General features: G+C 34.2%; 1 long non-coding RNA gene across 1 annotated transcript; it reads right to left on the minus strand.

Annotated features, from left to right (window-relative positions):
* Positions 1–310: 310 nt before the first annotated feature.
* LOC123583090 lies at positions 311–22106 on the minus strand. Its single transcript, XR_006704734.1, has 3 exons — positions 22095–22106; positions 8314–8321; positions 311–414 (listed from the first exon to the last, which is right to left on the minus strand). It is a non-coding gene; the product is annotated as an uncharacterized LOC123583090 (long non-coding RNA).
* Between the last annotated feature and the right edge of the window lie 1408 nt (positions 22107–23514).

Consider the following 23514-nt stretch of genomic DNA (forward strand, 5'->3'; position numbering starts at 1 on the left):
GAACCTGCTTTGAATTCCATGTCTTCATCTCTCTCCACCCCTCCTCCGCTTGTGCTCTATCTCTCGGTCTCAAACAAACAAACAAACAAACAAACAAAAAAAAAAAAAAAACAAACACACACACACACACACACACACACACAAAACAAAACAAAACAAAAAGCAACTAAAGGAAAAAGGACAATGAAATACTTACAAATAAATTTAAGCAAGGAGGTGAGATATCTGTACAGTGAAAATTACGACTTTTTTTCTAAAATAAATTGATGAAGACACAAATAAATAAGATACCTCATGTTCATGGATTGAAAGAATTAATATTGTTAAAATGTCCATACTACCCAAAGCTATCTCCAGATTCAGTGCAATTCCTATCAAAATTGCAATGGGATTTTTCACAGGAATAGAAAAAATCTTGAGGTTTGTATTGAACCACAATAGCCAAAGTAATCTGGAGAAAGATTATAGCTGGAGGCATCACAGTTACTTATTTCAAACTATATTACAAAGCTATAGTAGTCAAAATTGTATTGTAATAGCATAAAAATAGACACATGGACCAATGTAACAGAATCAAAAGACTAGATATAAACCTTTGCATGTATAGTTAACTAATATTTGACAAGGAGCAAAGAATGAGGATAGGACAGTCTCTTCACCCAGTGTGGAATCCTGGGCTTTCTCCACAGTTAATATATATAATTTTAATAAAACATCAAAGGCATAGGCTTTTCTCATCCTACAGAATAATTGGGCCAAGACAGTGTTTGGGATATTTAGTTGCTTTTTTCCCCTACTAAAGACAAGAACTAAAAGTAGTATTATCCAGGGTTTCTAAAGGATATTTATTAACTATTCTGAAAAGAAAGTAACCCTTTGTAGTAAGAGAAATAGATAACTAACCAGGAAGCAGAGTAACACAGTTATTGACTATATTTTAGTGTAACTTAATGTACACTCTTCACTCATGATAGTTACTAACTGTATGATTTTGACAAGCCTGTTTAAAGATATAGTTTAGGAGACAAAAAACTAACAAGTCATATGGGAAGAGTTGTGTGGTTCAACTTTAGCTATGTATAACACAGGGTAAAGTATACATTAATTGTCATCACTTAAAAATACAGGAGATTTGGGGCACCTGGGTGGCTCAGTCAGTTAAGCGGCCGACTTCGGCTCAGGTCATGATCTCGCGGTCCGTGAGTTCCAGCCCCGAGTTGGGCTCTGTGCTGACAGCTCAGAGCCTGGAGCCTGTTTCAGATTCTGTGTCTCCCTCTCTCTGACCCTCCCCCGTTCATGGTCTGTCTCTCTCTGTCTCAAAAATAAATAAACGTTAAAAAAAAGTAAAAAAAAATAAAAAAAATACAGGAGATTTAAAAATTTCAATATCCAAAACAGAGCACAATTCAACAACTCATGTGATGTGAGTACCAGTCCACAATTCAGTAACTTCTTGCAGTTTCACTAGTGACTTTGAGGAAGTGTGAACACCAGCAAAATCAATCATTGTATCATCAGTAGGCAGTAATAGAACTGAAGGAAAGGCTGTTTATACATAAACCCACACATAGCCACACACCCATACACATAACATCAATAAGCCTATCTCTCCTAGTCAACTCTGCCATTGGCCATTTTCAGTTCAAGTGATCTTAAGCTAGAGGTCTCCCTAACTCCCTTAATTAAGTCACTCTGGACTGATAAAATATTTAACTCTTTCCTCATTTCGGTGTTGAGCCATGATTCTACTTATCAGGCTGGATTATTCTGCTCATGTATCTATATTAGTAACTAATTTTAATAATGATGCACAGAAATATACCCTTATATGAAATATATATGCATAATAGCAGGCCTAATCTTGACACAAAGCTTAGGAATTGTTCCAAAGTCTCTAATGAAAGCTTCAGTTTGCTCACCTAATTATATATAAGTTTTTTTTTTTAATGAGACGAAAGGAATAAGAATAAGAACAAAGTACAGTGCTTGATAGGAAAGACAATAGATGTCCACGCTCACTTTTAAATCCTACAAAATGAAAATTTTCTTAACACTAAAGAATAGATTAAAATAGATTAAGTTTTCAGGAATTGTAATGTACAGTTTTAAGTGCTTAAAAGTGTATCTATGACAATTATATGAAACTAATTCTCCTTTAATATTTTAAGCCATTTGGAAGCCACAGAGGGATTTATGGGTATGTGTGTGTTGGTTAGGGAGGAGAGTAGGCAAATGATAGAAAGATTAAATGAGATTTTTGGAAAATGGACCCTGTTAAATTACTTCTTGCATCAATTATAGCTAAATAAATTGTAGTTAAATAACATGTAAGGTAATAATTCAAGTCAGCCAGTCTTCTTCCATTATATTTATTTAGTTCTGTGTTTGAAAGGCATCACATGAAGAGCTATATAGTTTTGCGTTATTAAAAACATGGGTCCATTTTCTTGAGGACATTCTGACAAATGCATGTTAACATTCTTAAAGTGCTAGGTGTCCTTTAACTCAAAAATATAATTTTAAGGATTTATTTTGGTTACACATGCACACACACACACACACACCATTACTCCAGCATGATAAAAAAATAGAAATTAAACATTTTAAAAAGAGTTTAGTTGTATAGATTAAACAATTTTCATATAATATTGTCATTAAAGGAGATTTATGGCTAAAGGAAAACGTTCACAGTGCAATGTTAAAAAAAGTAGGTTATTCTTGAGTGTGTGTGTGTGTGTTTGTGTGTGTGTATGTGTGTGTGTGTGTGTGTGTGTGTGTGTGTAGAGAGAGAGAAAGAAAAAGAGAGAGAAAGAGAGAAAGGGAGAGGGAGATAAAGACTTCTCTCTGTGACTAAAATGATTTTTATTCTCTCTTAATGTTTATTATTTGTACTTTTAAAATGTTTGATTGTTTATTACATTTTCCTAAGCTATTTAAAAATATATTGTTCTGACTATATTGTTATAAATTTAATATAAACTACAGTAATGCTACCATAAAATTAATAAATATAAAGACTTGCATGAAATGCTTATGCAGTATAATACATTCCGTATACAGTATGTATGTTAAGTGATGACCACAGACTGAATTTACAATTACATACTCCAGTGGTGAATAAACAGCTGTCTTGTAAATTGAGTACATGCCTGAATGATTGCTTTCACATATTACTAGACAGCATTGTATAGATAAATTATATTTAAAATTTATATAAGCATCTTGTTATTTGGTTGCCCTCTTAGTCTTATTTCTGATATTGTTATAGGCATCAGGTGGTTCTTGAAAGTATCTTCCATTCTTCACATCTCATAGTTTATATTTTATACCAATTAGGAATTAGTAATATCTTGGTAACAGCTACTAATTTTCAAAAATATTGAAGAGCTATGATAATATTAGCTGTTCAGAATGAATAGTTACTTACTACTTTCAGTAACTGGAAAGGTGGTGCCTTAACACCCTAAGCGGTTAAAAAAAAATGTAGTCTGAATTTGACCTTGGTAGTGATTAATCATTACTGATTTCTAAGCAGCAACTTAATTCTGTTCAGATTTGCATTTTTTGGATATTTCTTTTCTGGACTATACATTGAAAGGGAGCAACACTGGAAGCAGGGAGAGTAGGATTAGAAGGCAATTATAACAATGCACACATTAAATGATGAAAGTCTAAAATGGGACAATGACATTAGAAATAGAGAAGAGGTTTTTATTTATATTTCTCTGATGATGAGTGATGTTAAGCATCTTTTCATGTATCTGTTAGCCATCTGAATGTCTTCTTTGGAGAAGTGTTCATTCATGTAGTCTACCATTTCTTGTAAATGTCTTCTCCCATTCTGTAGACTGACTTTTAGTTTTCTTTATCGTTTCCTGTCAGAATGGCTAAAATTAGCAACACTAGAAACAGGTGTTGGTGAGGAGGTAGAGAAAGAACACTCTTGCACTGTTGGTGGGAATGCAAACTGGTGCAGCCACTCTGGAGGGCAGTATGGAGGGTCCTCAAAAAGTAAAAATAGAATTACCCTATGATCCAGGAATTGCACTGTTAGGTATTTACCCAAAGGATACAAAATACAGATTCAAAGGGGTATGTGCACCCAATTTTTATAGCAGCACTATCAACAATAGCCAAACTATGGAGAGAGACCAAATGTCCATCAACTGGATGCATAAGTTGAATGGATAAAGAAGATGTGATCTCTAAATACAATGGAACATCACTCAGCCATCAAAAAGAATGAAGTATTGCCATTTGCAGTGATGTGGATGGAGCTACGGGGTATTATGCTAAGCGAAATAAGTTAATCAGAGAAACATAAATACCATATGATTTCACTCATACGTGCAATTTAAGAAACAAAACAGATGAACATATGGGAAGTGGAGGGGAAAAGAGAAGAGAGAGAAACAAACCACAAGAGACTCTTAATGATAGAGAACAAACTATGGGTTGACAGAGGAAGGTGGGTGGGAGATGGGCTAGATGAGTGGTGGGTACTAAGGAGGGCACTTGTGATGAGCACTGGATGTTGTATGTAAGTTATGAATCACTGAATTCTACTCCTGAAACCAATATTGCACTTTATGTTAGCTAACTAAAATTTAAATTAAAAAATGGGAAAAATTAATAGAGAAGACGGATTGAGTTGAAAGATGTCTCCAATTCCTTTGCCTTTATGAAGTTTATAGTGTTTAGACATGTATCTAGAATATAGGAAATAGTAATATTTCAATTTTTGTATCACCATGTTCTTGTAACAACATATATTTAGAAACTATTTATATATGGTAACAACCGACATCCCAACAGGAAATAGAGGAAACTCATTCAAATTGTATAATTTGAAGGAAGATTAATAAAGGCATACTTACAGAGCTGAGTGGAAAGTGGAACATGGATATGAAGGAGGAATATATGATATCCTGCACAGCATATCATCTTTGATTATGCACAAAAGATGCAGCTTTAAAGTAGTTATGGATGAGTTATGTACCTCAGATATCCATAAAATGCCAATTGATTTTTTAGTAACTTAATGTTTACTTTCAAACTAGCTTTTTGGAAAATTTTCCAGTGTGGGTTATAGTTTTATAAGTATTATTTAAAATGCGTAGAGAAATTGTGGACAAAAACAGTGTGTTTGTACTTAGCTGAAGTATTTAAAAAAGTAAGCTTTCAAGGGGTGCCTGGGTGGCTCAGTCGGTTAAGTGTCTGACTTTGTCCTGTGCATTGTAGGATGTTAGGCAACATCTGTGTCTTTGATTTAATAGATATTAATAGCACCTCTGTCCCCAGTCCTAACAACAAATAATGTCTCCAGACACTGCTAAAATTGCCATTGGGGAAAAATCACCTCCACATGAATACCAAAACTCTATACTTTGAAAAACCAGATTATTATATGTAAGCATCCTCAGAAATGTACATTGTAAGACATATACTGGTATTCAGATGAATATCCTTTACTTCTGTAAAAAACAGATGTACTAAAAAAATGCCTATATTTGTTTTTATTTGGATATAGTTGACACACAATGTTCCATTAGTTTCAGATGTACAACTTAGTGATTTGACAAGTTTTTACATTATGCTGTGCTCACCACAAGTGTAACTACCATCTGTCTTGTTATGTTTGTTACATCACTATTACAGTATCACTGACAGTATTATTATGCTGTGCCTTTTTTTTAAAGTTTATTTATTTTAAGAGGAAGAGAGAGCAGGGGAAGGGCAGAGAGAGGGAGAGAGAGAATCCCAAACAGTCTCCACACTATCACTGTTAGTGAGAAGCCCGATGCACGTCTTGAACCCACAATGAGATCATGACCTGAGCTGAAATCAAGAGTTGGACACTTAACCAACTGAGCCACCCAGACACCCCTATGCTGTGCATTTTATCCCCGTGACTTATTCATTCCATAACTGGAGGCCCGTATCTTCCTCTCCCCTTCATCCGTTATTGGATGTGGTTGGATGAGGAAGTAAAAATCTGCTATACCCAAAAGAAATTCTAAAACCAAAAAATAAAATGGACAAAATCATTTCAGAGCTTTGAGTATTCACAAAAGATGTACAATAACTTGAGAAGCATTTTTTAAGAACCTGTTAAATTACACATAAGAACAGAAGAAATATTGCCATTTTTTGCCCAGGACTGCTCCAATACCAACACCCTCCCAGATAAGTCAGTATGCAGTTTTTGCCAGAGATAGACAAATGGTAAGGATCAGCATCAAAGTAGCTGCAAATCCCATGTTCCTAGCAGCTTTATTTACAATAGCCCAAATAGGAAAACAACCTAAGTGTCCATCAACGGATGAATGGCTCAAGAAGTTGTGAGATTATATGTGTGTATATATATATATATATATATATATATATACACACACACACACATACACACATGCACATACACACACACATACACACACACATACACACATGCACATACACACACACATACACACACACATACACACACACTGGGATATTATTCAGCCATAAAAAAAAAACAAACGAGGAAATTCTGCCATTTGCAATAACATGGGTGGACCTTGAGGGTATATGCTAAATGAAATAAGTTAGAGGAAGATAAATAATGTATGATCTCACTTATATGTGGAATCTAAAATAAATTAAAAATACAGCCATACTCATGGGAAAAGACATCAGATATTTATGGTTACCAGAGGCAGGAATTGGAGAGAGAGGGAATTGGAAGAAGATGGTCAAAAGATACAAATGTCCAGTTACAACCTAAATAAGTACTAGGAATGTGACTACATCATGTCTGTAGTTAACACTGCTGCATGATATACATGAATGTTAAGAGAATAAATCCTAAGAGTTTTCATCATAAGGACAGTTCTTTTCTCTTTTTGCTTTCCCTTTTTATTGTATCAGTATGAGATGATAGATGCTAACTAAATTTATCATGGTAATAATTTCACAATAAATGCAAGTCAAACTATTATGCAGTACATCTTAAGTGTATACAGTGATATAGATAAATTATATTTCAATAAAACTAGAAGGAAGAAAACATGAAAACAAATAATGATTGGATTGTGTTTGTATCCATAGGTATTTTCTTGTTCTGAAAATTCAAAAAACTGCTTTGGAATTACCACATATAGACTAAACTAATTGTTAAACTATTTTATATCAAAAATAATTTTTTACCTAGGCATATCCACCTGCCAAAACTAATAAAGTCTCCAGTCCTGTGCCAAAAAATAAAAATAGCTGCAGAGAGAATTTGGACAAATGTGCAAATGTGCACCAAGCCCACATGCAGTGGCATTGTTAGTGGAAATGACCTAGCACTGTGAGAGCTAGAAAGACAAACGGCTCTATTAGCCAGAGGTTACTTTGGTTGTGGTGGCAAATGGCTGAATCTGTGTGCATGTCTAATGGACACTGAGAGGGCCTAGCCAATCCTGAATATGTGCACATGTGCATGTGAGACACAAATGGATCCAGTGTAAAATGCAAACCAGAGAAGATTTGTGAAAAGATTTAACTTTGCACTCTCCTACCCGTAAATTAGCAGAGATATGAAATTAGCCGAAAAATTAGCAGAGAATGAAAGATTTACTGGCTGAAGGAGACTGAGGAAAATGTGTTAAAGATTGGCTATTAAGCTAAATAGATAGAGAAGTGACTCCTAAGAACCCAAAGAAAAAGAAAATCTTGAAAGCAGAAAGAGAGAGTCAACTCGGTACCTTTGTGCGTCAATACACGTAATGATTGGCTTCTCATCTGCAACAAGGAGGACAAAGGCAGAGGTCTGAATTTCTTTAAGCTGCTGAAGGAAATAAACTCTCAATAAAGAATTCAATGTCCAGAAAAACTGTTCTTCAAAGTTAAGGTAAAATAAAGATCTTCCACGATAAACAGGTAAGAAGATTATTTGTTGCCAGCCGACTTACAAGAAATGCTAAAGGAGGGGCGGCGCCTGGGTGGCTCAGTTGGTTAAACACCTGACCCTTGATCTTGGCTCAGGTCATTATCTCAAGATGCTTGAGATAGAACCTCTCAGTGGACTGAGCGCTTCTAGTGCAGAGCCTGCTTGGGATTCTCTCCCTCTTGTGCTCTTTCTCTCAAAATAAATAAACATTTAAAAGAAAAGAAATATTAAAGGAATCATTTGGGTTGTTAGGAAATATCAACAAATGACAGCATGAATCTTTTAAAAAACAATAGAGAACATTAGGAATGGTAAATATATGGGTAAATATAAAATTACTATAAATAATTTTCAATTTTGCTCTTATTTCTTTAAGATTAAAACACAATTACTGTAACATCCTATACTTGAGTTTATAATGTGCGTGGATACAATGTAAGTGATGAGCACAATAAAGGGAGGAGGGAATAGAGCCATGTTGGAGTAAAGTGTTTATATTTATCAGAGTTAAATTAGTATTAATCTGAAGTAGACTGTGAAAAGTTAAGATAAATATTATAATCCCTAGAGCAATCTTATAAGAAAGTTACTTAAAATATAGCAATCATCAGAGGTACAATAAAATATTAATTTAACAAAAAAGAGAGCAGTAAATGAGGAAGAGAAGACCAAGACACGAGAGACATAGAAATCAAACCACAAAGAAGTAAATGTAAATCCAGCTAATAGTCAACCAAAACTCGGGGTAAAAGTGAGTGATCTAAATATCCCATACAAAAGTCAGAGATTGTCAGACTGAATAAAATGTCAACAACATCCTATATATTGTCTATAAGAGACACAATTTAGATTCAAAAAACACAAATGGGTTGAAAGGGCAAGGGTGGAAAAAATACATACCATGCAAACAGTATTAGTAAAAAAGCTAGAGTTTCCCAGTCAGTGATACTATAGATCTCTCTAGTAATAGAAAACAAGAAAAACATCAGTATTTGAAGGCATAAAGGATAGAAGCAAAGTTCTTACTTTTTAGTGAATTTCTTAACAAACATTTTTTATAATTATTCTAAGGGTTGCTTAATCTTTTTCTTAAGTGTGGTAAAAAATGCATAATGTTAAATTGCCTTTTTAACATTTCTTTTAAAAATTTTTTAATGTTTATTCATTTTTGAGAGACAGAGAGAGACAGAGCACGAGTTGGGGAGGAGGAGAGAGAAAGGGAGACACAGAATCCGAGGCAGGCTCCAGGCTCTGAGCTGCCAGCACAGAGTCTGAGGAGGGGCTTGAACTTATCAACTATGAGATCATGAACTGAGCCGAAGTCTGTCGCCCAACTGACTGAGCCAAGCCTTTTTAACATTTCTAATTATACATTTCATTAGTATTAGGTATGTTAATATTGCACAATCTCTAGAACTTTATCTTGTAAAACTAAAGCTGTATACCTATTGAACAACTCCTCAGTGTCTCCTCCCCCCAGCTCTGGTTACCACCATTATACTTCGTATTTCTGTGAATTTAACTACTACAGATATTTCATGTAAATACAATTATGTAATTTTTTTTCTTTTGTGACTGGCTTATTTAACTTAGCATGATGTCCTTGAGGTTCATCCATGCTATAGCATGCGACAGGATTTCCTTTCTTTATAAAGTTTCCATGGTATGGAAATACCACATTTTATTTATCTATTCATCTATCCGTGGACATTTGAGATGTTTTCATATCTTGGCTACTGTAGTAGTGCTGCTATGAACGTGAGTACACAAATATCTCTTCAAGATCCTGCTTCCAGTTTTTTTGTATATATACCCAGAAGTGGTATTCCTGTGTTGTATAGTAACTTATTATTTTTTTTTTTGAGAAAACTCCATATTGTTTTTCAAAGGGACTACATTAGGACCAATAGTGTTCAATAGTTCTGATTTCTCCATATCCTTACCAACACTTGTTGTTTTCTTTTTTTAGATTTATTATTATTATTTTAGTAGTAGCCATACTAATGGGCATAGGGTGATATCTCATTGTGGTTTTGAACTGCACTTCTCTCATTATTAGTGATGGTAGACATCTTTCCATATGTTTGTTGGTCATTTGTGTATCACGTTTAGAGAAATATCTACTCAATTCTTTGACCATTTTTAAATTGGGTCATGTGTTTTTTTGTTTTTAAGTAGCTATTTTAATTTTATCTAGGTATGTGTAAGTGGCAGAACATAGTGGATGTATTTTGAAGATATATATTAGTTATATATTAGTTATAAACACCTAAATCTCTTTCCAATTCTATGAAGCTCATAATATTGAGTATTTTTTTTAATTCATCAGGTATCCATGAAAGAACATAAAAGCTAATGGTTATTTAGATCAGTTTTTATTCCTTGAAGTATTAACATCTTACATATCACACAAGCAAACCTTAGTTGTAATACTTTTTCAAATAAAAAATTATGAAATAATATAGTAGTGATTCTCATATAATTAACATAAATTTATGGTCATTTTTCTCTGATATCTCTGGTTTAAAATTCTTAGAAATCTATCTAAAAAGCCACAAGAATTAAGACACAATAGTATATATAGGTGCATAATACCCCAAAATGCAATAAGTAATCCGAAGTTGTTCATCACGTATATTATTTAAGCAATGTGTTGATTTTGATTACAATGTATATACATGGCATGGAAAGTCATAAGTATCCCTCTAACTAATAGGGCTAAGCTTAGGAATCTGTACCAGGGAATAGCAGAAAGCACGACAAACTTCTCTTGGAATCTAGCCATGAGTTTTTGATAACACTGTATTGTCCTTATCATTAATCCAGGCTTGCATGAGAACCTGTGTAAAATCCTGCCAACATTTCCAATCAGCTCTGGGAATATATTTTTCCGTTTCCTTTTCCCTTCCCTTTTTATTTTCCTTTTCCTTTTCCTTTTTTAGTTTATAGAACTACCACACTGAGAATAACTCTTTTTTTTAGAGTAAGTCTGAAAGCACACTTTCAAAATGCATATATTTTCATCACATCAATTTATGTTCAGAAAGGGATATGTTTTATCAGGTAGATTCTTTCTTATTTCTGCCAAAGGATGAATTTCTGTTCCCAGATATAATATAAAAATAATTAAACCCATATGTTTTATGGTACAGTATACTCACTTATAAAAAATGACAGAAATATACATGAATTCAAAATCTGTCTATTTTTGTAACATCAAAGATACAATACATTGATTCCTCAGGATAAATGTTTCACAACTGAATGGAAATTAGTATCACATTAAAATTATTTTAAATTTATATTCCTATAATTATTCATTATTTATCATAGCAAACACTCATATAATGCTTATTATATTTCAAGCCAGTTTTTAAAATGCTTTACATTTTTAAATTATTCAACCCACTTTGAAGGTTGAATAATTTGAAGTAAGTAAGTACTTACTTTGAAGTAAGAAATATCAATACTCCATAAATGGTTGAGAAACATTAATTTATTATGAAAACATCCATTAATATGAACATGTAAAGATTATGAGACTACTTAATGTTCTAAATAATACTGATGGCATTGAAAATTTTTGAGTTTGTATGATAAATTGTTTTCATATCACAAAATGTGTTCATTCAGAATTTTAAAAGCTGTTTGTTCACAATTTCCAAAAGCCAACATGTGTGTTCAGTCAATCCCCGAGGAAGATATGCAGTGATGCACAAAACAACAATGGCTGTACTTTTCTCAAACAGAAGTTTAACTATATGCTTAATTCCCATCTTGGTGTAGAATCTGATGCAGAAGTATTGACTTCACAAATCTGGTTCAATTGAAATTCAATTTATGTCTCTCTCACTTTTAATCATAGAAATAAAACATACCTGAATACCATGGCTATAAAGTATGAAATTTAGTTTTTAATGCCTACATTCTAATGCCTAAAGTAGGAAGCTAGTATCTTAATGATATCATGGTTTATAATCTTTAGTGGGACCGCAGAATATTGAAAGGAATGCAGTATATTATGATTTGCAAAAAAAAGGTATTTTTATAACCTCCAACTTTACTTAAGTATCAATGAAAAGAATATGCTGGTAATCCATGAATGATGGAACAGGGACATATTTTGAATCACGTTTTAGGTGCCTCAAAGCAGCTCTTAGAGAATATGGCTGGGTCCTATGGAAGGAAGTTAAATACCCTATTTAAAGAAAACTAGAAGATTTGGGGGGAGCAGGTGAATTAAGAAAATTAATCAATTTGAGAGGACTTTCCTTTCCAAAAATCAGTTCAAGGTAAAATTAGGCACAAGAGAGGCCTGTGTTGTATTTTATTGTTTAGGTTGATTTTGCCACTACAGTGCAATAGACTTAAGAGTTTTATCCTAAAAGAATGCTGTTCCGGAAAGAATCATAAACTTTTCTTGTGGAGCTGCCACTGTTTGGTTTGGGTGGAGAATAATTTTACCAGACTTCCATTGTGACATATCCAGATTTTCCATGGAGTGTGCCAGATTCTGAGAAGGCAAAGTGAGCTGCACACATGATTCTAAGCCATACCAGAGGGAAGGCATTTAGAATATTAGCTTAAAGTGACTCAAGTCAGCAACTGATTATTTATCACACAGGATACATTGGTCTGGAATTGTATGTGACTTGGGAAACCTCAATTTCATTATAACAGACTCAGTCTGAGCTCTATCTGCCTGAGAAAAGTTTGAGTACCATAGTGTTGGAAGAGTGGTGAAGATGATGAAAACTTTCTTTTATCTGCCGGACTCTTGGAGTTACCAAATTCTATACCATGACTCGTATCCAAGAAATCAAGAGGTCTTTAGGATTGGAATATTTATATTTCCTTAATTTAGCTGAAAATAGTAGGATACCAAAGAATTGCCCTAAAATATGTGAAGGTCTGTTATGTACATGAGTGATGGTACTAATTCCCTTTACTGTCTGGAGCCAGTTAGAAGTAGAGACTAAGGATCCACAGGTGAAACATATAAGAAAATAGACTCAATTGCAATAAAACCTTTTGTAACTCCTCATTTTTATTTAAAGAATCTCATTGTTTTTTGTTTTTTTTTTAAGGGAGGCAATTGTACTGCTAAATATTAGGAAGCTTTTCTTTACCTATAGTCCATTAGAACTCTAATTGTTTTTGTTATATTAACTCTAAAACCCCTTTACAACAACATTGTTGGAGAAAGGGAAAATCCACTGGATGGCAATGCAGTTCTTGCGATAAAGGCTTTACAACATGTTTTTTACCTTTCATGCTATGAGAGTGACTTTTTTAACAATCAAAGTATTCCTATCTGACTTGGACTTTGCCCTCTTGACTTTAATCATTTTTGACTTATATTAAGCCAGAGTTAACATACACCTATATTGAATTCAGCCTAGAGTGACCTTATCTGTGGCATACTAACCAAGGTATTCCTCTTACACTAGACTGTCATCATGCCACTGACAATATTTTGTGCCATAGGTACAAGTGGGAGAGCACATAGATAGCCATGAAATACATTCTAAATTTTCTACATGAGGATTTATATCAAGAAAAATATATTTAAGCCCCCTAAACACTGGTAGGTCATTTTTGACTATGTAGTACTAGCTCAAATTTTATAGGAAAATATTTATTGAAATTATTTTTTTGCCCCATAATTATTTGTATCTTTTATATATTTATATATTTTACTTATTGCTTAATAAGAAAAATCATTTATTTCCTTTTATTTAGTTATCTATGATATATGATTATTTAAGATGAAGTAATTTAATATCAACAGTGCATTATTATAAGAATGAATTAAAAATGAATAGAAGTGTATTCTATTGTAACCTCCAAATATTCCAAAATATACATTTTGACCTGAGAGTCAAAAGTGGAAACAATGGTTTACTCATGATAGATACTCTATCACAGTATTGTGATATCACAGTATTGATATTTCCTTTGAGATACGAAAAAGCACATTTTTTTTTCCATTTGGATTTGTCCATAGTTAAAAAAAAATAAATGTAAAGTTAAATTCCCTTTATTAGATATATACTACTTGCACCAAAACAATTTTAAAATTGATTCATAATTCATTTCATAAGTCATCTTTAACATAGTGATATTAGTTGAGGAACACATAAGCACTAAGTATATGTCAAGCATCCTACCTACCTTTGTGAGTCATATTTAGAGAGATCACTTATAAATTTCATATCTTAAAATATAAATCAAATGACTCATATATGGCTTTTCATATTTTATTCATTCATTATAAAATTTTTCCAACTCTAATATATGTTTTTTTAAGTTTATTTATTTATTTTGAAAGAGAGAGAGAGCACAAGCAAGGAAAGAGCATAGAGAGAGAGAGAGAGAGAGAGACAGAGAGAGAGAGAGAGAGAGAGAATCCCAAGCCGACTCCACACTGTCAGCACAGAACTTGACAGGGGCTTGAACTCACACTCATGAACTGTGAGATCATTACCTGAGCTGGAACCAAGAGTCAGACACTCAACTGACTGAGCCATGCAGGTGCGCCATCAACTCTAATATATGTTAAACACTGTAAACATTTAGCAGTGCATAGTTTCTACAGACTTTAAGGACACAGATAATGCAATTAAATATAAATTTAATTAATTGTCAGAAAGAAGTATTAGGTTCTTACAAAGTGTAGGCTGGAGAACCAAATGGAATCCAGGTAGAAAGCTTGCCATAGAAAGAGAAAGACCTGAAGGACAACTTACGTATGGTGGTGGCAATGGAATTCTGCAAGAGTAAGCATTCCATCCAGATGAAACACATGTGAAAATACCCTGCAGGCTGATGGAGTTTTGAATACTTGAGGACCTGAACAATTCTAGATACCAAGTTAAAAAATGACAGGGAGTAAATTTGTAAGGGCAGGCAGGAACAAATCATTTTGAGAATTTGACACATATTTGGAAATATAAGCATTTTGTGTAAGAATCACTGCAGGATTTTAAGCTGCTGAAATGCCATGACAAGCATGTATCTTTGATATCGTTTTAATAAAATATAGCAAATAAAATGAGATAACAGTCTATTTGGGAGATTAATTAGAAATTTATTAGTGAAAAATGATAGTGACCTAAACTTGACAGAATGGATAGAAATGATTTCATAACTGAGATATTTATAAAATATATAAGAAGTATTTAGGCCTAGCGATGGATTAAATATGGAGAGTGATTAAAAAAGAAGGATGTGGGATACAATGAAGTATTTAGGCTTAGTGTGAATACTGAAAAGCATGCTAGTAAACAGCTTATCATAATAAATGGCACGTAAGAGGCACCCAAAGTTAGTTAACTCTCCTTTGTTTCTTCTATTTCCTTTCTACATTTTACCTGACACATGCTTTATTCCCCCAAGATGAGGGTCAATTAATGATTAAAAAATATAATGAATATACAGTGCAGTATTGTAAACTATAGGCATAATGCTGTACGGTATTCATCTAAGACGTATTCACCTTGTATAAATGAAGCTTTATACTCTTTAATAACTCCCTGATTTCCTAATGGGGTACATCTTATGTTAAGTATTATTATAACACACATACACAAATAATAATAATAGTAATAATAATAATAATAATAATAGACAGGAGAAAGCTTTTAAAGGGGATGAATATGTTTATGGCATAGGTTGTTGTGATGGTTTCTCAGGTTTATACTTATCTTCAAACTCATTGAGTTATATACATTAAATATGTACAGCTTTTTATGTGAGCTTTACCTGCGTAAATGGTTAATAAGGAAATGTAATGAGAAAGAAACAAAAAAGACAGTAAGAAAAAGCAGTCAAAGAAGAATCATTTAGATATAGAGAGAGGCTAAAGAGAAATGCACTTTATGACAACCACATAACAGACCGTTAAAAAAGGAGAAGATGAACATGATAATCATTTCTGTAATTTTTTCCACTATTTATAACCTGTGCTTTCTATTTGTTCTTTGAATTTTGTCATTTGGGGTTTCAACATCTCTAGCCTTTTTTTTTCATTTACAGGAGACCAGAGAATCCATAGACCTAATAAATATTAATTATTTTATGGTACAAATATGAATTTTATATGTGTAAGTGTAAAGGAATAGGCTACTTAGCTGATAGGTGAACAAAAGTAATTGCCCACCTATGTTGATATATAAATAAGGTACATATATAGTAAAAATTTGTACAAAATCATGTACTTTACTTGGACACATAATTCATAAAAGGCTTGTTTTAAATACTCAGAATTGTTTCAATGACTCAGATAATATATGGTAGAAATTAAAAATATGAACCATTCACAGACTTATCTTTTCATCATATTTTATCAAATTTTATAGGAAAAGTTACAGATTAGGGTGATATTAATAAATTTGGAGATTATATAAACTATGAGAAAACGTGAATATTGAGGGTCTAATACACTGATACTGTTTCTGAGAAAATATCACCTTTCACAACTTGAATTCAGATGTGACATTCTTCTGAAAATACATAAGATTTTGAGTTCCCCAAGTTTCTTTCTGAAAACTTTAGGATAAAGCAAAATACAGCTGGAAGAAATTTCTTAGAATGCTTCGGTGTATGTTAAGGCAAATATATATTTCATAGGATATATATTAAGATAATTTAAGTATAATTATTTTTCAATGAAATGTTAAAAAAGTTCTGGCTGTCTATTGGACTTAGATCACAGTAGTCATGATTGGAAAAATACCTGTTAGATTATCATGTTCATCCTTCTGCTTGGGGAGGATATGCCTCAACCCTTGGAGAAAGGAGTTAGCACTTTATATTTGCCAAGAAAGTATAATACCTTATAGGGTGCATAAGAGAAACCTTGTTAGAGCCAAGTCAATATAGGGTTTGACTTCTATCCAAAAAATAAATAAATAAATGTGCTTCTGTCATTCCAAGTACACAGATCCTGGCAACCACATTCTTTTCTAGTTGGACCATTTGCAAAATCTTATCAAGAAAACTATCCAGTAAGGATATATTGCTGTGCTATTTAAGGAAAGAAAAGTAGAAGAAAATATCTTGACGTCAAAAAGAGTTAGGATGAATGCATTCCTGAAATAATATTTGGAGTATTAGAAATGTCAAACCACAAATGACAGATATTTCTGAAAAAGATGAAATATCTATTCCATTTACTAGTAGAAAAATTAGCAATACAACTCATGCATATGGGAACACAATAAGCCCCACATGATGAAGATGAACAGTAGGGAATGGAAGACTTTAAGGCAAAGTTATGAATAACATCAGAAGAGGCTGTTTAATGTTTGAAGCCATTTCCAAGCACAAGGATCTATTATCCCACAGCTTATCACCACTTGATTGTGGAAAACATGGTCTATTAACTCTTTAAGATAGCTGCACTTTTACAACTCTGTTCATACGTTCTCAGTCTCCTGTAGGTTCTCTATTTTTCATCTCATTCCTTAAACGGAATGGGATGTTACTATGTAGAAACATGTCTACACACCATTGTGTTTCACTTGGTACTCAAAATGTTTTTTCTTTTTTAAAACAATAATTAGTTGTTAATATTTAAAAATCATATTAACATCCCGAGTTTGAGATTTCTTCAGTGAATTTTATAAGAAGAAAAATTGGTTGACATTAACAGTACTCCCTTGAAGGCATTTGTTCTGGAGCCCACTGAAGTCTCCATCACTTTCTTTGAAACTTGACTCTGAGTCACAACATCACTGGCCGCTTCTCAGTTTATGCCACTATTATTATTATTATTATTTACACTGATTATTTTATTAATTTGTACCACCTGGCCCCAGAAAATATTGAGTTTAAAATTTCATCTCCACGGTTGGACTCTTTCAAGATTCTATGTAAGAATCTTTTTTTTCAAAATTTTATATAAATTCAAGTTAACATGTAGTGTAATATTGGTTTCAAGAGTAGAATTTAGTGATTCATCGCTTACGTATAACACCCAGTGTTCAACACAAGTGCCCTCCTAAATACCCATCATCCATTTGGCCCATCCCCCACCTACCTCCTCTCCATCAACCTTCAGTTTGTCCTCTATAGTTACTCTTAAGGACTGAAAACAAACTAAGGGTGGATGGGGGGTGGGGGAGAGGGGAAAGTGGGTGATGGGCAGGGAGGAGGGCACTTGGGATGAGCACTGGGTGTTGTATGGAAACCAATTTGACAATAAATTATATTTAATTAAATAAATAAATAAATAATAAAAATCCTGGGAAAAAATCTCTTATGGTTTGCTCCCCCTTTCTTTTTTTCCCCTTCGCCTATGTTCATCTGTTTTATTTCTTAAATTCCACATGTGAGTGAAATCATATGGTATTTGTCTTTCTTTGACTGATTTATTTCACTTAGCATAATAGACTCTAGCTCCATCCACATCATTGCAAATGACAAGATTTCATTCTTTATGATGGCTGAGTAATATTCCGTGTGTGTGTGTGTGTGTGTGTGTGTGTGTGTGTGTGTGTTTCAGTACATACATCTTCTTTATCCATTCATCAGTTGATGGACACTTGAGCTTCTTCCATAATTTGCCTATTGTCGATAATGCTGCTATAAACTTATAAACTTCAGGGTCCATGTGCCCTGTTGAATCAATATTTTTGTATCTTTTGGGTAAATACCTAGTAGTGCAATTCCTGGGTCATAGGGTAGTTCTATTTTTGACTTTCTGAGGAATCTCCATCCTGTTCTCCAGAGTGGCTGCACCAGTTTTCATTCCCACCAAAGGTGTAAGAGTGTTCCCCTTTCTTCACATTCTCATCAACATCTGTTCTTTCCTGAGTTGTTTTTTTTTAAATTTTTTAATGTTTATTTATTATTGAGAGAGAGAGACACACAAACAGCATGAACAGGGGAGGGGCAGAGAGAGGGGGAGACACAGAATCCAAAGCAGGCTCCAGGCTCTGAGCTGTCAGCACAGAGCCCGATGCGGGACTTGAACTCCCAAACCGCGAGATCATGACCTGAGCTGAAGTCAGTCACTCAACCAACAGAGACACCCAGGCGCCCCCTGAGTTGTTCATTTTAGCCATTCTGACAAGTGCAAGGTGGTATCTCACTGTACTTTTGATTTGTATTCCCTGATGATGAGTGATGTTGAGCATCTTTTCATGTGTCTCTTGGCCATATGCATGTCTTCTTTGGAAAAATGTCTATGTCTTCTGCCAATTTCTTAATTGGATTATTTGTTTTCTGGGTGGTGGATTTGCTAAGTTCTTTATAAATTTTGAATACTAACCCTTTATCGGATATGTAATTTGAAAATATCTTCTCCCATTCCATAGACTGACTTTTAGTTTTGTTGATTTTTTCCTTCACTGTGCAGAAGTTTTTTATCTTAATGAAATCCCAACAGTTCATTTTTGCTTTTGTTTCCCTTGCTTCTGGAGATGTGTCTAGTAAGAAGTTGCTACAGCCAAGGATAAAGAGTTTGCTGCCTGTGTTCTCCTCTAGGATTTTGATGGTTTCCTGCATCATATTTAGTTCTTTCATCCATTTTGAATTTATTTTTGTGTATGGTACAAGAAAGTGGTCCAGTTTCATCTTTTGCATGTTTCTGTAGAGTTTTCCCAACACCATTTGCTGAAGAAAGTGTCTTTGGTTTCATTGGATATTGTCTCCTGCTTTGTTGAAGATTAGTTGACCATATTGTTACGGGTCCATTTCTGGGTTTTCTATTCTGTTCTATTGATCCATGTGTCTGTTTTTTGTGCCAGTGCCATACTGTCTTGATCACTACAGCTTTGTAATACAACTTGAAGTCTGGAATTGTGATGCCTTCAGCTTTGATTCTCTCTTTCAAGATTGTTTAGGCTATTCAGGGTCTTTTGTGATTTCATAAAATTTTAGGATTGTTTATTCTAGCTCTGTGAAAAATGCCGGTGGTATTTTGATAGGTATCGCATTTAATGTGTAGATTGCTTTGGGTAATACAGATATTTTAAAAATATTTGTTCTTCCAATCCATGAGCATGTAATTTTTTTTTCCATTTCTTTGTATCCTCTTCAATTTCTTTCATAAGTGTTCTATGGTTTTCAGAGTACGGATCTTTTACTTTGGTTAGGTTTCTTCCTAGGTATCTTACGGTTTTAGTGAAATTGTAAATGGGACCTATTCCTTGATTTTTTTTCTGCTGCTTCATTATTGGTGTATAGAAATGCAACAGGTTTCTGTATGTTGATTTTATATCCTATTTTACTGAATTCATCTATCACTTCTAGCAAATGTTTGGTGGAGTCTTTTGTGTTTTCTACATAGAATAACATGTTTATAAATAGTGAAAATTTGGCTTCCTTGCTGATTTGAATGCCTTTTATTTCTTTTTGTTGTCTGATCGCTGAGGCTTGCACTTCCAGTACTATGTTAAATAACAGTGGAGTGGACATCCCTGTCTTATTTCTGATCATGGGGGAAACACTCACAGTTTTTCCCTGTTGAAGATGTTATTAGCTCTGGGTCTTTCATTTAAGGCCTTTATAATGTTGAGGTTTATTCCCTCTATCCCTACTTTGTTGAGGTTTTTCATCAAGAATGAATGTTGTATTGGGTCACTTGGGTGGCTCAGTAGGTTAGACATCCAGTTTTGGCTCAAGCATGGTCTCACAGTCTATGAGTTCAAGCCCTGTGTTGGGCTCTGTGCTGACAACCCAGAGCCTGGAGCCTGCTTCGAATTCTGTGTCTCTTCTTTCTGCACCCCCCCCCACTCTCTCTCTCTCAAAAATAATAAATAAACATTAAAAAAAGAATGAATGTTGCATTCTGTCAAATGCTTTTTCTGCATCTATTGAGAGGATCATATGATTCTTATCCTTTTTTTTATTAATGTGATATATCACCTTGATTCATTTGCAAATACTGAACTACCCCTACAGCCCAGGTATAAATCCTACTTGATCGTGGTGAATAATTCATTGAATTTAGTGTTGGATTCAATTTGCTAGTATCTTGTTGAGATTTTTTGCATTCATATTCATCAGGGATATTGACCTGTAATTCTCCTTTCTGGTGAGGTGTTTGTCTGGTTTTGGAATCAAGGTAATGCTGGCCCCATGGAATGAGTTTGAAAGTTTTCCTTCCATTTCTGTTTTTTTGGAACACTTTGAGAAGAATAGGTATTAACTCTTCTTTAAATGTCTGGTAAAATTCCTATGAGAAATTATCTGGCTGTGGAATTTGGTTTGTTGGGAGATTTTTGATTACTGATTCAATTTCTTTGCTAGTTATGGGTCTGTTCAAATTTTCTATTTCTTGTTTTAGTTTTGTTAGTTTATATGTTTCTAGGAATTTGTCCATTTCTTCCAGTTTTCTCAGTTTATTGGCATATAATTTTTCATAATATTCTCTTATAATTGTAGTTCTGTGATGTTGGTTGTGATCTCACTTCTTTCATTCATTTAAAAAAATTTTAACATATTTTCTCTAGTTCAAGTTTTTCAGTTTTTTTAGGGATTTGTCAATGTTATTAATTCTTGCAAAGAATAGCTCTTAGTTTTGTTTATCTGTCCTAGGGTGTTTTTTTGTTCTTATATCATTGATTTCTGCTCTAATCGTTATTAATTCCCTTCTTCTCCTGGTTTTGGGCTTTACTTGCTATTCTTTTCCTAGCTCCTTTAGGTGTAAAATTAAGTTGTGTTTTTGATGTAGGCCTGTATATACTTTTCTCTCCTGGGGCATCCCAAAGGTTCTGGACCATAATGCTTTCATTTTCATTTTCTCCCATGCAGTTTTTAAATTTCTTCTTTAATTTCCTGGTTAACTCATTATTTAGTAGGATGTTCTTTAACCTTCATGGGTTTTTGGTCTTTCCAAATTTTTTTCTATGGTTGACTGTAAGTTTCATAGCATTGTGGTCTAAAAATGTGCATGATATGATCTCAATATTTTTGTATGTGTTGAGGGCTGAATTGTGATCCAGTATATTACAGTTGTTGTTTTAAAATTTAGTTTGTCTGATATAAGTAGGCTACTCTGGCTTTCTTTTTATGTCCATTAGCATAATCAATGGTTCTCCATCCCCTTTCTTTCAATCTGCAGGTGTCTTTAGGACTAAAATGAGTCTCTTGTAGGCAACATATAGATGGGTCTTGTTTTTATTCATTCTGACACCTTATGTCTTTTGATAGGAGCATTTAGTCCATTTACATTCACAGTGATTATTGATAGATATGAATTTAGCAGTATTGTGTACTTTTAATGTTATTTCTAGAGATTTTCTGTTTCTTTTTAGTCTTTGCTGCTTTTGGTATTTCTTTCCCACTTAAAGAGTCCCTTTTAAAATTTTTTACATGGCTAGTGTGGTCTCAAATTCCTTTAGTGTTTGTTTATCTAGGAAAGTCTTTATCTTCCCTTCTATTCTGAATGACACCCTTGCTGGATAAAGAATTCTTGACTGCATATTTTTCCCACTCAGCATGTTGAATATTTCCTGCCACTCCCTTCCTGGTCTGCCAGGTTTCTGTGAAGAGATCTGCTGCTAACCTTATGTCTTCCCTTTTAGGTTAGTGATTTATTTTCCCTTGCTGCTTTCAGGATTCTTTCCTTATCTCTGTATTTTGCAAATTTTACTACAGTATGTCTTGGTGTTCACTGGCTTCTGTTGATTTTGATGGGTGTTCTCTGTGCCTTCTGGATTTGGATGGCTGTTTCTTTACCCAGATTATTTTTAGCTACAATTTTCTCAAATAAATCTTCTGTCCCTTTTTGCCTGTCTTCTGCTTCTGGGACTTCTATGATACAAATATTAAGATGGCGAAATAGTAGGAGGACCTTATGCTTGCCTTGCCCCTTGAATACAGCTGGATAATTACCAAATCATTCTGAAGACCTAGGAAATCAATCTGACTACTGAGAGAACAAACTGCACAACTGGAGCGAGAAAAGAGGTCATATTGTGAACGGAGGAGGTGTGGTGTGGAGATCTGATTTGGGGGAGAAAAGAATTTCAATGGTGTGGAAGGGAGGGAGCCCTAATCATGGAGAGAGAAGAGAGAGGAGAGGGAGGAGAGAGGAAGGAGGGAGAGGAGAGAGAGAAAGAGATAAAGCAGCATGCAGGATTTACAAGAAAATGGGAAAATGAGAAAGGATGATTATCACAATTTTTTACAAGGAGCAGAGCTGAAAGTTTTAGAACTCCACACTATTGCCAGAATGAAGCCTGGCGGAAGTAGTGGTGCTCCTGTGGAGAAGGAGGGCAGAGGCCTGAGAGTGGACAGTGTGCTCTGTGGATCCTCTGGGTCACGCTGGTTGTGACTGTTCCCTTTCCTGTAGTGTATCTGGGAGAGGTGGCACTGCCTCTTAGGGGACAAAAGGACCAGCTGGTGCCATTGAACTGCCCCCTTCATTAGCATATGAGCAGAGAAGACTGCTGAGGGCAGCTATCCTGGATGCAGGCTTTTTGCTACCCTTTATCACAAAACCCAAGACCATGCATGGTCATGCGACACTTTTCTGGGACAAACTGGTACCAGTTACAGTCTGGAAAGACCATATCCCAGAGGATCAGTGTAGGTCCATGCTGCTCCAGGTCCCTAAAATTTGGAGTTCTGAAACCCAACTGCATGTC

The sequence above is a fragment of the Leopardus geoffroyi genome, chromosome B1, assembly GCF_018350155.1.
Source record: "Leopardus geoffroyi isolate Oge1 chromosome B1, O.geoffroyi_Oge1_pat1.0, whole genome shotgun sequence".
NCBI classification, from domain to species: Eukaryota; Metazoa; Chordata; class Mammalia; order Carnivora; family Felidae; genus Leopardus; species Leopardus geoffroyi.